Consider the following 13,640-nt stretch of genomic DNA (forward strand, 5'->3'; position numbering starts at 1 on the left):
AACCCGCACGTGAATAATAGATTATATTGCCTCCCTTTCTGAAATATTTCAAAAACTGAAGATTTTATATTGGTTTCCCCTAAGGCATTTTAAAGGCCCTTCCACAGTGTAACTGCAGAATGTAGATGTGAAACAGTGGGGTGGTTGTCTCGATGGCCAGGCCTGGATCAGGTCCAGCTACCAGTATTCTTGAACTCTGTTGTTACTTTGATCAACAAAAGGCAACACGTGGGCTAATAATGTACAGTGGTACCTCTGGTTACGAACTTAATTTGTTCCAGAGGTCCGTTCTTAACCTGAGGTACCATTTTAGCTAATGGGGCCTCCCGTTGCTGCTGCACCACCAGTGCACAATTTCTGTTCTCATCCTGGGGCAAAGTTCTTAACCCGAGGTACTACTTCCGGGTTAGCAAAGTCTGTAACCCAAAGTGTTTGTAACCCAAGGTGTTTGTAACTCAAGGTACCACTGTATTGGCAATATTTATGAAACACTATCAATTGCAATATTTATGAAACACTATCAATTGCTTCTTAATTCATAAACAAAAGCCATATAATACGTGCAAGAAGTCACAAACTAATAGAAGTCAAATAAATATTCCATCAACAGAAATGCTTAGGATGGTGTGTAACCACAAAGAAACACTGAAGTTGAGGCAGAAAGCCTTTCATAGAATCATAGAATCATAGAGTTGGAAGAGACCACAAGGGCCATCGAGCCCAACCCCCTGCCAAGCAGGAAACACCATCAGAGCACTCCTGTCATATGGTTGTCAAGCCTCTGCTTAAAGACCTCCAAAGAAGGAGACTCCACCACACTCCTTGGCAGCAAATTCCACTGTTGAACAGCTCTTACTGTCAGGAAGTTCTTCCTAATGTTTAGGTGGAATCTTCTTTCTTGTAGTTTGGAACCATTGCTCCGTGTCCGCTTCTCTGGAGCAGCAGAAAACAACCTTTCTCCCTCCTCTATGTGACATCCTTTTATATATTTGAACATGGCTATCATATCACCCCTTAACCTCCTCTTCTCCAGGCTAAACATGCCTAGCTCCCTTAGCCGTTCCTCATAAGGCATTGTTTCCAGGCCTTTGACCATTTTGGTTGCCCTCCTCTGGACACGTTCCAGTTTGTCAGTGTCCTTCTTGAACTGTGGTGCCCAGAACTGGACACAGTACTCCAGGTGAGGTCTGACCAGAGCAGAATACAGTGGCACTATTACTTCCCTTGATCTAGATGCTATACTCCTATTGATGCAGCCCAGAATTGCATTGGCTTTTTTAGCTGCCGCGTCACACTGTTGGCTCATGTCAAGTTTGTGGTCAACCAAGACTCCTAGATCCTTTTCACATGTACTGCTCTCAAGCCAGGTGTCACCCATCTTGTATTTGTGCCTCTCATTTTTTTTGCCCAAGTGCAATACTTTACATTTCTCCCTGTTAAAATTCATCTTGTTTGTTTTGGCCCAGTTCTCTAATCTGTCAAGGTCGTTTTGAAGTGTGATCCTTTCCACAGTTCATATCTATATCAAAGTTTGGTTGAGAATGAACTGGAGCTGGGTGGTGCTGTAAACAGATGTGTTTCCTGCCCTTTCGTGTTACAGATGAAAGAGATCTATGATGCTCATTCTAACTTCAGATTCACCATCTGTAATTTTAGTAATGTCAGACCAAAGATGTGGTGTACATAATAAGATGTCTTTGTAATTTATTTTACATTGGATCCACCACATGGGCTGTCAGTGTCAGTACAATCATACATAGGAGTAAATGTGTTTCAGGTTGAGCGTTTTCAGGTTATGCTCCATGGCAACCCAGAAGTAACAGAGCACGTTACTTCCGGGTTTCGCAGATCGCGCATGCGCAAACGCTCAATATGGTGTCGCGTGCATGCACGGAAGCGGTGAGACACGACCCGCACATGCGCAGTCACGTGTTACGTTCTACTCAGGATGCGAACGGGGCTCTGGAACGGATCCCATTCACATCCAGAGGTACCACTGTATAGGGGAGCATCGATCCCATATTAGGAATCGAATTATGGAGGCTCCTTTTGTTGAACACTTTGTAAAACATCATCACTCGGACACAGATCTGCTCTACACAGTCCTATGGGTGAGTCTGGGAACACCTGGGAGGAAGAGAAACTATATCAAATTATTGCACCAACAAGAAACCAGATTAATTTACTTGTTTAAATCACTGCACCCTGGGCATTTGAATACCGAACTAGATTATAACTGCTTTCTTTAAAAATTGTTCAATATTTTTTCTGGTAAGATGGCTGTTGTTTGTATTCTCTGTATATTGTACAATTATATTACCTGTAGATAGACTTCATTTTGTTTAAGCTTCTTGGGAAGATGGCTGCTGTTTGTACATTCTGGATTTGTACCTTTAAAATTCCTTGTGGTTTTACCTTATTCATTGCACCTGCTGGTAGCCTTTATGATACTACCAGGTTTCTGTTAACAGTATCAGCCTACTACACTTTTGAGTGAGAATTGATCCACGATCACTTTATGTACCTTTGGGGACTATTAACTTGGTAATGTAATAATTAATGTATCATAATTTGGTAGTGAATAAGCAGGCATGTCCTTTCAATTATTGTACTGTATCTAATGTAATGTATTTCATTTTTATTCCTTTATACTACTGCCAGCTGATGAAGAAATATCATTGAAACAGTTCATTATCCTGTTCTGTTTGCTGTTGGTTGCTGCTGTGCAAAAAGGGGGGGGGCACAAACTCTGCCGTTACTTAGCAACAATTGAGGAGTTCACACTAGGCCCTCTAAGCATAGATTATATAGGATTGGGCAGTGAAAAATGTATGAAAGTAAATCAGAGGTGACTCAGCTTGTCTCTGACATCTCCCACTAGCCCTGGCTACTGGTAACCCCAGCTGTGACTGATTATAATCTTTGAAGGGCCAGAGCCACTTGCTATGGCAAATATTTCCATTTATAGTTTGAGGAAGGTGCTGTGATGTTCTGCCTTTCCCTCAGTTTCCCCACCCGCTTTGTATGGGTTCATAGCCTAAAGCATGGGTAATTATCTAATTTTCAAATGCCATGTATTTGGGTGTCTTAGCATATATTTAGACAACTTTACTTTTGACTAAGCTCAGGACACGTCACCACTGCAGAAGCATCATTGGCAAACAACTCCTAGCATGGAATGTGTCATCGTTTTGGTAAAAAGTGCTTCCACAGGAGTCATTTCTCCTTTGAAAGCAATATACGAATCTTAAACTGCCACCCTGAACACACACTACATTTCAGGGGTAGAGCTCAGCTAACAGGCAAGGAGTGAACTCTGGCAAGGGCTGACTGTGAATAATAGGATTCCTACAGGGCATTTAAAAGAACCCTTTTTTACAACAAAGAAATCACCTTTACTATCCAAAAGCATAGAAGAATAAAGCCCCTGAACCAAAGAACCACACAATTAGTTCCAGTGCTCAGGAGGTAGCATTGGAGCTCCTGTTTTCCAAACATCAGCTCCCCATGACAAACCTGTTTTGAAACTCAGACAAGTTTTACTGCTCGGAGTCATTAGTTTTCTACACCAGCCACAGCCAGATGTGAAGGCTGAAGATTGGCTATTACCATGCAGTCAGCACGACCCCACAAAAACAGACAGATTAAGGGAAATCAGCTTCTGGATCTAGCAGCAGGAGGCTATTTTTTCCATTAAAGGCAGACAGGCAACTGAGTAATGCTGAAGGGCCAAATCAGCTTCAGAGAAATAATTTGGAAATGGGCCATTGACTTTCATGGATGGAAATATAGATCCTTGGGTTATGTGTGCATAGTTTTTTAAAAAAAAAAACCAGACTGACTCATTTGATTAACTTTGCTAAATCTTTGGCACCTTTCTTTTTTTAAATAATCCATTCAAATATTGTTCCTACATATTGGAGGTTTTTCAGCAGAGGTTGGATGGCCATCTGTCATGGATGCTTTAGTTGAGATTTCTGCACTGCAGCAGGTTTGGACTAGATGAACATTGTGTCCTTTCCAACTGCACAGTTCTATGATACTATATGAGACACCTTAAAAGGCATTTTGAATTGCCACTTAAGATCTAATGTAAGGGTTCAAGGCCTGCCATGAGGGAACAACCCATCCTGTTGCAGTTTAGACCTGGCAGTGCTCTGACACATGTAGGGATGGAATGGGGTCCCTTCACATCTGCCTCTTATATTATCTGACTGACGGATGGATTGTTGATTGACTGATATTGAGTTGCCATATTTCAAAAAGTAAAATTCCTGACACTGCAGGTTGAGCATTTTTGAGGAAGAGCCACCAAATTGTTGAGTAGTGATTTTAAGCTTTTTGAGCTGTTTCTGCTGCTTTTTCCATCACGCTGCCATACATCCAGGTTTTCCGTGACATTTTGCCAATTTGGCAAAATTCCCCCAATGCCATTTTTACACCCGAAAACTGGGATGTGTCAGGAATTTTCCTGGCATATGGCATGCCTATTGACTGATAACATTTCTTTCTCACTCTTCCTAAGAATGACTTATACATGAACCCAGGCAGCCTTCTATCCAGGATGTTTACAAAGTTTGCTTCCAGTTCCATTGTTTATTGCACATTCATTAGAAGAGGTTGTGTCGAAGCAAGTGTTATCCCACATTTTCCTGTATATCTCCCCATCAGTTTCCTTATTGTAAAAAGGACTAACTTTTTGGGAAGTGAAGTTTGTGGTGTAAGACCTCCCAATCAGCTATAATTGCACAACCTGAATTTACTGATATGTGATTGAATCTCATCCTAAAATGCCAACAGTTTGGTATATAAGCCACTGTATGCAGCTTTGGTTGGCAGTCTGCCAAATGTTGTTGTAAGGGGGCATTATGCAAGATTTCAGTTCAATTTTCTGTATGTATGAGGCAGGAAGATTCAAAAAGTCATTATGTAATTGCTCATTTGGTGGACATTCCATTCAACATTATTTGACCATAAATTATAGGTCAATGAGGGTCTAGAAATCTATCACAAACTGAGTGGTTGAGGGTCCTGGTGGGACTCTCATCAGCACCAGCTACCAAGCAGCTGGTGCATTTTTTTTCCATTTTTCTAAATTACAACACACAAGACCTTTCAAAAACCATATAGCAATAAAGGGAGCACCTAGGAGCTTTTTGCCTTGCCCAGATATGTGTACAGTTTATATGTACAGCTTTAAAAATGATCATTGTGGCAGACTCGCATTCTGCGTCCTAGTAGTCTTACACCTCCCATCTCTATGTTGCAGTAGTACATAGCTCTTCCATGAGCCACCAGACCTAAAGCAGAGGTTTTGGATAGTCTGCCTAAGTAATTTATTATTAGCTTGGAATCAGAAATGCTGGTAAATAGCTCCTGCCAGTATGAATCATTTTTGTCTCAATTTCCACCTTCTCTCTGCAAGTTCACTGAAGCCTGTGGCTTATATTTCTGCCACAGTCCATTCTATGTATAACGCTTAATAAGAGACCAGCTGCAGATCACCGGGGTTTGTTATTAACTACTGCAGGGCTCTGATCCCACAATGCTGAGTGTGCTTCCACCTCTGATGGCAATATAATTTTAAAACTAAAATAAATGAACTTTATTGGGGGGGGGATTTAAGAAAGAATAAAATAACCGTGCGCACAGCATCAGGACAACAGAGGGTGAGGAAGAAAAGTTTAGCCCTTTCCATTTGCCATGGTACCAACAAATTGCCATCCTAACCTACCTCTGAAGCTGCTATTTGTACTAGGAAGGAACTAGTGGCGGCTTCCCACATAGTGCAAACTCCCTCCTTGACCAATGCACTCCCAATACTGCTCAGGGTCCCTTTTATACACAATTATTAAAAGTTCATGAGCTCTGTCCTCTTTTGCATTGGACTGCCCTATACTGTTTCAAAACTATTGTTGCTAACCTTTAGCTTCATGCTGCTGTCTGTATATATATATATATATATATATATATATATATATATATATATATTGCTGGCACCATTTGTTACAACTGTGTTTTAACATAGTTCTATTTTGGTGTATTTCTAATCAGAGTAGGGAACTTGCTGCTCTCCAGATGTTGTCAGGCTTAAACTCCCATCAGCTCCAGTCAACATAACAAAAGATCAGGGATGATATAAACTGTAGCCCAACAACAACTGGGGACTCACAGTTTCACCACCTGCTCTGTGTGTGTGTGTGTTCAAGAATAATATCTAGGTACAGAATAATAACAGTGCATATATTTGTCATTTTTGAGTCAGTAACAAAGGTTGATGAATGCACATGCACACACAATTTTAATGTGTAACTGCACAATCCTATAAATAGAAGTAAGCCCCATATGGGTTCAAGGGGACATACTCACAGATGGGTGTGCATAGGATTCTGCAATATGTCCCTGTTGTGTAGAGGAGCAGAATTTCAGTTGGTGACATGGGAACTACACTTGCTGAAATTCCTTCCTTTATGCATAGGTGCAATTTTAGAAAAAGAGGTGCCGGAACTCACTGTTAACATCTCCCTCATTCTCTTAGAATGGCAATGGCACCCACCTGAAAGGTGCCGGAACTGAGTTCCAGCAAGTTCCGGCTGAAAGAAAGCCCTGCCTAGAAGTCTCTACTCCAAAGTCCCAATTAAATGGACATAGGATTGCAGCATAAACCTTGCTTCTTGCAGAGAAGCAGAGTGAAGTTCTTAAAATAAATTAGAGGAGATACTGCAGATTTCACTTCTAGGTCGTAAATATAGAACAGTAATAATAAAAGGTTGACCTGCAGTTCGATTCTGCAGGGTAATCTTCAACAATCAGTTTAAACAAAGGCCCTCGTGTCCTGAACACTTATGAAAACAGTTCATGATAAGCACAGCAGCAATACCAGTCAAGTCTGCAGTGCTATTTGAACTCTTTAAGCTAAGTACATGAATTACAGCACTTTATAGAGTGCTTAAAAAAAATAGAATTGAACAGCAGTTTGCTATAAGATTAAATAATTGTCCCTTAGTATGTATTATACCAGCAGAGAACTTGGTCTCAATTCACATCTCAAAGTGGCAAGTGAAATCATTTTAATGTGTATGCTGTGTCATCAAATACTCAAATTTTCTGGAGAACTAAGAAGAAAAAAAGAAAAACCAGATTGGCTGACAAACTTGAGTATGTGATAGCAAACCTAGAAAAATGATACAATAAAATCTTGATTTCAGTATAATAGTGCCACACAGCTCATATGCAAAAGTATCCAGACGTTTCTCATCAATAGGAAAAGTATTAAGTCATTTGCACTTCAGAGAACACATTCTCTATTAGAACAGAATAATAAACCTTCTGTCAAAGAATGAGATGAAAATTAGGCATTCTTTTTCATTTCTGCCAAATAGAGAAGAATAAGCTTAATAAGAACCTAAGTTGAAGGAATCATTTTTCTCCCAAAGGATGTCAAGCTAATTTTGTCTTATCACCTTCTGCAGTTTAACACCAGCTCTCAGAGTGATCCATTGCTAATGGAAGTCACATTAATACAGGGAAAATGAAAAGCATTTTTCTTCTATTTGGATCCCTTCCAATCGGGATTTAGGCCTCATCATGGGACTGAATCTGCCTTGGTCACACTGGTCGATGATCTCCGGCGGGCTAGGGACAAAGGTGAGAGCTGTTTCCTAGTTCTGCTGGATCTCTCAGCGGCCTTTGACACCATCGACCATAACATCCTTCTGGACCGTCTAGGGGGCTGGGAGCTGGGGGCACTGTAATACACTGGTTCTGCTCCTTCCTCCTGGGCCGTGTTCAGAAAGTGGTGGTGAGGGATGAGTGTTCATACCCCTGGGCTCTCACTTGTGGGGTGCCTCAGGGTTCTGCCCTCTCCCCCATGCTTTTCAACATCTATATGCAGTCGCTGGGAGAGATCATCAGGGGGTTTGGGCTGGGTGTTCATCAATATGCGGATGATACCCAGCTCTACCTCTCTTTCAAATCAGAACCAGTGATGGTGGTGAAGTCCTGTGTGAGTGTCTGGAGGCAGTTGGAGCATGGATGGCGGCTAACAGATTGAGGTTGAATCCTGACAAGACAGAAGTACTGTTTTGGGGGGACAGGAGGTGAACAGGTGTGGAGGACTCCCTGGTCCTGAATGGGGTAACTGTGCCCCTGAAGGACCAGGTGCGCAGCATGGGAGTCATTTTGGACTTGCAGCTGTCCATGGAGGCACAGGTCAATTTTGTGTCCAGGGCAGCTGTTTACCAGCTCCATCTGGTACGCAGGCTGAGACCCTACCTGCCTGCAGACTGTCTCGCCAGAGTGGTGCATGCTCTAGTTATCTCTCTCTTGGACTGCTGGAATTCACTCTATGTGGGGCTACCTTTGAAAGTGGCCCAGAAACTACAACTAATCCAGAATGAGGCAGCTAGACTGGTGACTGGGAGCAGCTGCCAAGACCATATAACACCAGTCTTGAAAGACCTACATTGGCTCCCAGTACGTTTCAAAGCACAATTCAACGTGTTGGTGCTAACCTTTAAAGCCCTAAATGGCCTCGGTCCAGTATACCTGAAGGAGCGTCTCCACCCCCATCGTTTAGCCTGACACTGAGGTCCAACGCTAAGGGCCTTCTGGCAGTTCCCTCACTGCGAGAAGCCAAGTTACAGGGAACCAGGCAGAGGGCCTTCTTGGTGGTGGCACCTGCCCTGTGGAAACCCTCCCACCAGATGTCAAAGAGAACAACAACTACCAGACTTTTAGAAGACATCTGAAGGCAGCCTTGTTTAGGGAAGCTTTTAATGTTTGATGGATTACTGTATTTTAATATTTTGTTGGAAGCCGCCCAGAGTGGCTGGGGAAGCCCAGCCAGATGGGCAGGGAATAAATAAATTATTATTATTATTATTATTATTATTATTATTATTATTATTATTCCTGGTTTCAGTGTAAACTGATGCGGAAGTATGGAAAAATGCAAAAATGTGGCTGTATTATCATGGCATTTTATTCCATTTCCAGTTTATTCCAACTCCAATTCTGGGAAGAGGGACTAATTATTAAACAATTCTGGCAACTGTAGCTCTGTGAGAATAGGGCTCTCCTAAAAACTCTCAGCACTCTACTATAGCAGTGAATGGGATTGATTTTTTAAAAAGAAAATTAAAAGCAACTAACTGTGTCTGCTGCTCAGTATCAACTGCACTTATATTATTTGGCATATATAAGTATGATTCCCCCCCCCCCCATTATCTGTTCACCTAATTTTGCAAGATTCTTTTGTAACACTTCACAATAGGAAGAGGAATTGATTGGATTGAATAATTCATGTGTGCAAATCTTGGCACTACACTAAAGACTTTTTTCACTTTTTAAAAAAATGTGAAAGTCCTTTGGGAGCTCACTATTTAACCTTCCCCACAGTCGAAATGGACCATTTATCCCTAGACTTTGATTTCACATCTTGTACACACTGGATGTCATCACAAACGGCTGATGTGCTGCCAAATGATTATTTCATTCTCCTAAGCCAGGGATGATTGATTTTCATCAGCACAAAGCCTTCAGATAATCCAAGCATACTATATTGTCATTCCTCACACGCTTGCTCACTCTGTCAAGGGGTTAAAAATGGCATCCAGACAAACTGTAATCCACATCTAGGATTTTTAAAAGACAAAGAAATTGAACAGGAGCACAAGAGTGGACCAAGACAGCACTTTTTTTCCTGAAACCCTTTGCCTCTCCTCTGCCAATGGGCTGCCCTCCAGATGTTGTTGCACTACAACTCCCATCACTCCCAGACAGAATGTCTAATGGTCAGGGATGATGGGAACTGTAGTTAAAAAACATCTGGAGAGCACCAAAAGAGCCACCCCTGGCCTATACAATATCCCAGGTCCCTAGTTCAGAGTGAACTAAATTAGCTTATTTTCCTTTGTTTGTTTTTTGGAAGGCTGCTGGGAAATTCTATAGAAACATGGAGGGAAATAGCAATGCAATGATATTCTTCATTGACCATATATATATCTGCCATTTCTCCCTGAGTGCTCAGCAAAGCATGTTACGGGCCTATCTTGCAGGCTAATGGCTATGCTCCTGTGGCAGTACATGGCTTTACATGTATTCTTCAATTAATTTGAATACAGAAGTTGGAAGAATCATTGAGGGCCAGGGGAAGAGCTCCTTTTCGTTCTCACGAGTCTACTTCGGCAGTTACAAACTGAAATCAAACCATGTGAAATATACTCAGAGTCGAGAGTGGATTTCATGCTCTTTATTCAGCTCATAGTGGTGAGGAGGGATGAAAGTTCCCCCACAGTATCTGCTTTATATACATTATTTACACAATGGGCTGCACGTGATTGGCTAATTCCAGAATTCTCCTGTAGGCCAATCAGGTTGTGGATTCACTTCCATCTGGAGCTGGATTGGGTGGCTCCTGCGGACCAATCATACTGCTGCATTGTTCTAGGACCAATCAGACTGCTGCATTCTGAATCCTATTGTTCTAGGACCAATCAGACTGCTGCATTTTGGATCCTATTGTTCTAGGACCAATCAGACTGCTGCATTTTGGATCCTATTCAACTCAGTACATAACACCATGATTCCCTAATTTTTAGTTTCTCCTGTGTGGCAAGGAAAACAGACTGTCGCAATAGGCAAAAGGGTATGTTACAAATGTGTGAGACGATCCTCTCGCTTGTTCTAATGATTAAACCACCCCCTCTAGTACCAAACTCAGGTGCTGAGTGGCAACAGCTACGTAACCCAAATGGGGGCACTGAGAAAGAAGAGGGAAGTATCAACTTGCTCAGGAAATACCAAGGTTTGCAGAAGGTTTCCAAATTTAAAATGGGGGGGGGGGAGAGGATCTAAGAGCGCAGCTCCCCCCCCCCCAACAACCCCCCCACCAGTTTAATAAGTAACCAAAGAATGCTGAGTGCCTCCTCCAGTGGGTGTAGAACATAGCCATTGTGAAGTCATATGTGAGGTAATAATACAGCAAAAGAATCTTGTGTGACAGAGTACCACTCTAGACTCCCTTCTCAAAACATGTGGAGGGGGGGTTATGTCCACACCCACAGGCTCCTCCCTCCTGACCTCTGCTTCTCCTCTGAAAGAGGAGTCTATACATATTCAGCTGAACATGTGCAGGCTGCCCTTGAGACCCATCATCAAAGATGCTGAGGCAAGGAGGGCAAAGAACTTACAGGCACAGCAGTGTTTGGGGTGGGGCCAGAAGAATACATGGTGAGGAATTTGTGAATGGGACTTAAGTTATCAGCATTAAAAAATAAATAAATCTTAACATGGAAGTAGTCATTACCAGTCTAGATGTTAACAACGCCACATGCTCTTCTATGACGATGGTAGCATTGACCCAACTCTGTTCTAAATAAGGTTCATGGCAGGACATACTGAAGCCCATCAAGGCACCCTCCTTCTTTACACGCAATGGAGGTTGGCTTGGCAGTAACATCACCCACAAAAGCCAAGCAAGAGGAGAAGAATGGAGGTCCAAACAGCTGGTGGTAGTAAAACAGTATCTCCCTCCCTTTGCTGATAAGTCATGGCAACAACAACATGGCAGTTGTTTTTGTTCTGCTTTTGGTTGTATTCATATTGTTCATTTATTTAATTTGATTGTTCATATTAGCCTTACTATTGCTTTTATTGCATTTTAATAAGTTGTTCACTTTGAGTGCCTTTTAACTGAAAAGCAGCATAACCGTGAATGCTCATTAGTAATCAGCCAATACCTGTTAGAGACTTCTTTCTTTAGGAAGAAATAAATGCGTATATCATATTGGGTGTCAAAATGTAAGAGTGCTATTTAATGCTTATTTCATCTATAGGCCTGAATAGTGCTATAGAAATCTCATGTTTATGTTCTTTTGCTTTGTCTGGAATGATTCAGAAGTCATACATAAAAGGGCTCTGCTGCTTGAAAGCGTGACACTTTTGATATATAGGCCATGAGGTAAGGTCTCTGTGATTGGATATGTCATGGCAAGCTTTTGAGGATAACAGTATCTCTGCATTTATTTATTTATTTATTTATTTATTTATTTATATTCATAGACAATAACCCCCAGACCTTGGGTTAAAGGTTCTTTCCAAAATATTCTCAAGTATTTTGGAAGAAACATTTAAAGGATAGCCCCCAAATCACATTTTGTACCCAGCTGGCATAAGCGTTTGGGGCTCTAACTTTCAATTTCTGCCTGGAAAAAAGCCACATTTTGAAATAATTTCCAAGAGCATCAAGGAAGAAATGCAAAATATTGCAAAATGTGCAGAACATGCATGGAAAGATTTTCCCTTTCCTTCTAAATTTTGCTTGGGGGAAAAAGTAGCTCCTAAAGACTCAAGGCCTGGTCTTTTGACTGCAAATACCCCCAAATTTCCTCAATTGTGCCTCCTGTTATAAACCATGAAACCATAAACACAATGAAGTTATTAGAGTATAGTTGCTAGGCCAAGATATCCCCTTCCCCCATGTCCTTTTCTTCCAGGGACAATATTCACAGTACCTTACTCCATTTTCACTTCATATAAAGTAGATGGAGAAAAATAAGAATCAGGCTCAAATTCTGATTAAAATTGGGAGATTATCACAGTATGTCCAGAACAAATCCCTGCAGCCTATGAAGAAAAACTATGGCACTCCTTGACACAAGGAAAGTGTTTTGCCAAGAATTTAACGATTTCCAAAGATGGATTAGATGACAGGGGAAAATAATTTCAGTCATTGCCAGCTGATTATGCCAAACTCTGCTTCCACCCGCTACCATTTTGTGCTCACTATTTCACTGCACCACCATTTAGTGACTGGTGGGCCTCAGCAGTATTCAGCCATCTTAACTTGGCCCTCTCAAGACTACATAACTTAAGTAATCAATGGGGAATAAAGGCAGGGGGTGGCAGACAGAAAGAGAACTGAAATCCTACCAGCCACTCAGACAAGTTTTATCCAAGCAGACAACAGAGGTGGTACCAATATACCAGCTTCACACAAACATATGGGATATGACCTTTAATGATCCAAAATGGCCCAATAAATTTTGGCTACATAAAAGTGTGAATTTAAAGCATGAGTGCTCAAACAGGGAGTGTAAGATTTCTGTTCTTTAAGCAACAGAGATGCTACAGGCATAGAAATGTTTTCATATGCATCTAAATGCATGAAAAATAAATGTGGAAACAAGGTGTGTGAGAGATAGAGGCACCGATTTCTGCCCTGGGCCAACACTGAAGAAAACGGCTGGTGTCAGTATTTCTAACAGCAAGACAGCCATTCCCCACCCAAAAGTTCTCACATTCCCACAGATCAATGGTTACTATAGCTGCATGTGTATAATTAGCCTGTGTAGATCAAACGGAGTGGAAAAAAATTAAGAAAGGTATATGTGTGTAACGTGGTGCTGTTGTTGTGGCAAGATCCAACACAGGAGAAGCTTCCTGTCCTTGCACTGTGGCACAAAGGTGTGCACATGTTCGCCCTTCTTGCCCTCACTCCAGATGCTTCAAGTAGTGGTACCTTTAGCTACAGACTTAATCCGTTTCAGGGTGCCGTTCGCACCCCGAAAAGTCCGCAACTAGAGCGCCTCTTCCACACATGTGCGGCGCAATCGAGCACTTTTGCGCATGCACGAAGC

This window comes from Podarcis filfolensis (genome assembly GCF_964270895.1).
Source record: "Podarcis filfolensis genome assembly, chromosome: 7".
Lineage (NCBI taxonomy): Eukaryota > Metazoa > Chordata > Lepidosauria > Squamata > Lacertidae > Podarcis > Podarcis filfolensis.